This window comes from Ranitomeya variabilis, chromosome 1 (genome assembly GCF_051348905.1).
Source record: "Ranitomeya variabilis isolate aRanVar5 chromosome 1, aRanVar5.hap1, whole genome shotgun sequence".
NCBI classification, from domain to species: Eukaryota; Metazoa; Chordata; class Amphibia; order Anura; family Dendrobatidae; genus Ranitomeya; species Ranitomeya variabilis.
In genome coordinates, this window is record NC_135232.1 from 335,960,566 (window position 1) to 335,963,579 (window position 3,014).

At 49.0% G+C, this 3,014-nt stretch overlaps 1 pseudogene; it reads right to left on the minus strand.

Annotated features, from left to right (window-relative positions):
* Nucleotides 1-1,267: 1,267 nt before the first annotated feature.
* LOC143797424 (U2 spliceosomal RNA) lies at nt 1,268-1,363 on the minus strand (annotated as a pseudogene).
* Between the last annotated feature and the right edge of the window lie 1,651 nt (nt 1,364-3,014).

A 3,014-nucleotide genomic window follows, 5' to 3' on the forward strand; every position in this document is an offset into this window, starting at 1 on the left:
CCCAAGCAAGACACTGGGAGCCTAAGATTGTGCTGCCCTCTTGGAAGAGGAGAACAGGGGTGTCTGGGGGGAGCAGAACCTGATGGTCACATACTCCCGCTAGACCTGGCAAGAAGGGAACCCATGAGGGAACCGTATCCCGACAAAAGTCCTAGTGACAAAGTGGACACACGTGAATAGGTGACACACAGTGACAAAAATATAAAAAATAAATAGTGAAGGTTTTACAGTATAATACTGTCCGGACCTTCAACCAGGAATGTTAAAAATTCCTCTTCCAAAGGCCAAAAGGCCCGGAATAAGGGTGTGCGCGTAGGAAGCTATGCTATGCAGGTGCATAGGATGCAGTGACACACAGGAGGCAGAGGGTTAACAGGTATTTTTTATGTAAAACAATAGTAGGTCAAGCAGGGGGTACAATAGTAAAAGTGACAACAGTTTAACTTATCAGTCTCTGGGCCCTGGTGGAAGGTGGTTGGAGGATGTCTCCTCCCAGTGATGAATCCTTCGGGTCCTTCGGCACGTGGTATCCTGATACGGGCACGGGATGTTGTAGAAGCATTACTCCGTGGAACAGCGGATGAAGCAGACAGTTCAGCAGACAAAACCGCAGAAGAAGTACACAGTCCAGCGATCACAGCCTCAGGAGCAGGCCGGTTCTCAGTAGGCACCGCAGGGATATGGCTGAGCGGTGCCTCCGCGGTGGTCAGGGGAACGTTGCAATTCACTCTGTACCGGTCACTGTACAGTGCGGAGGTCTCTCTGAGCTGTGTCTCGTCAGTTGGGATAGACTCGCTAACCGGGTATATTGGCACAGATAGCTGGCATGGGTAAGTTGAGAGGGAGTCAACCGTCTCTGTTCTCACACACTGGTTCCCCACGAAAAACCTTATATTTCTGCGCACCCAGCTATTTAAGTCAGACCCGCCCCCACCAGTCAGGTGTCCTGAACTCCTCTGGTCAGAAATCTGTTCCCCCCGGAATAATGGTGACAGCCCCGACAGTTCCAGCCCAGACACGTAAGAGGGACCACTAGCCTGGTCCACCTCCCTACATATGCAGAAGAAAGAAAAAGAAGTGCTTGTGCAAAACTGCCGATACTCAAGTGGGGTTCCCAATCCTACTGAGTTAAGGCACCCCAGAGACACCACTCCTGAGGCACTTCACGCTTTCGATCTACCGCGGCCCAATGGTGTCGATCCTGGGAGCCATGCTTTCCACCAAATGACCGTATAAGCCACCTAGCCTACTAGCAAGCACCAAACCCCAGTGTTCATTGTATCAATCTAATAGGGCGGCCCAGGCCAAAGCCACTTTTTGAAAGATACTACACTTGATCTTAGCCAAAAGGCTGAGAAGCAATAATCCGTTTAAACATGCCAGCATGTGGGCATGCCAGCAATCACCCAACGAAAGAGCAAAATGCTTGTTCATTAGTGATCATATAATTTATGCCATCAAAAAAATCACTGTTATCGGCAGCACACCAGCTTATGTAAATGGGATGAGCTGCTGATAACATGATACTGTATGGGAGCAGACTGATTGTATTGAATGAATGATTGAATTAGTGGTCGTTGTGTCCCCATCATTGTTTGATGGTCTATGTAAATAGGCAGGTAAATGAGCACCAAAATTGGCAAGTTTAAATGCACCTTAAAGGGAAAGTCATGAGCAAAATTGCTATTTACCTGCAGATATATGACTTATCTGAAGGTAAATAGAGTTAAACTGCTGCCTGGCTTCCTTACTAAAAGTGTGGTCATCTGGAGAAAATTAACTTATTTCCTCCTGGGAGCACTAGCTTTCAGCCATAGGGTCACTGCAGAGCCAGCTGTTATTCAAACTGCTGGGGAGTGATTACAGCCACCGCTCACATTATATTGAGTGGTGACAGTAACTGCTCTGTGCATGTGTAACACCCCAGGGTCTTGGTTGTTAGTGTGGCATTGCTTTCCTCACGGGGAGAGTGATGTGATATCATGCTTGGAAGCAAGGGAAGATCTCTTCTATCAGGTAAACACAAACATTCAACAGTTCACACTCCAGGCCGGCCAGAAGGGGGAGCTCTCATCCTGCTTATGGGTGGCTCCCCTATATATAAATTCTGGTCTGGAGGGAAAGTGAGTTAGTAAGCGCCGGACAGCAGACTGGAGCAGTCTGAGGCAGGAAGACGTGTGAGGGGCCATGCAGCCAGAGGTGCTGCAGCTCCTGGATAGTGACTTAAAAAAAGGAAGAACAGTTTGTAGAGTGCATGCAGGAGAGCAAAGCACAGGAGAGTGACAACTGGGGAGGATAGCTGTGACTGGGCTACCTCCCTGCAGAGCGCAGATTCCCGATAGCTGGAAGACCGAGGTTGTGTCGGACTCTAGGAGGCACAGCAGAAACTGGCAGGACAGCTGGATTACACATCACCTGTCTGCCCTAATACCCAGGAGGCTCAGTGGCACATAGAGCCCGGGTCATGATAGAGACCCTATAAAAAGGCTCGAGCCACCTGTCATACGGGTTTGTGTCCCACCTTTATGGAGGACAGAGAGGAACTGTGAGGACCTTGCCAGAAGCCATAGGCAGTAAGGGACTACACCAAAGCGCTGGTAGGAAGGCTTTCATCTCCACCTGGTAGAGGGGACTCTGAACTTGCTTCCAAGCCGGCCAGATCCTGCCTATACCTGTGATCTGGTGCCCTGGACTGTGGATACCTGAAGTCTCCAGTAAACCAGGTAAAGAGACTGCACACCTGTGTCCTCGTTCTTTACAGCACCATTCACCACCTTCACCTACCTATTTCACCTGTGGGAAGTTATACCGTCTCAGCTGCCTTAACCCAGTGGACGTAGTCTATATGGACTTTTAAAAAACTTTTGATACGGTGCCACACAAAAGGTTGATACATAAAATGAGAATAATGGGGATAGGGGAAAATATGTGTAAGTGGGTTAAGAGCTGGCTCAGGTATAGGAAACAAAGGGTGGTTATTAATGGAGCACACTCGGACTGGGTCGCGGTTAGCA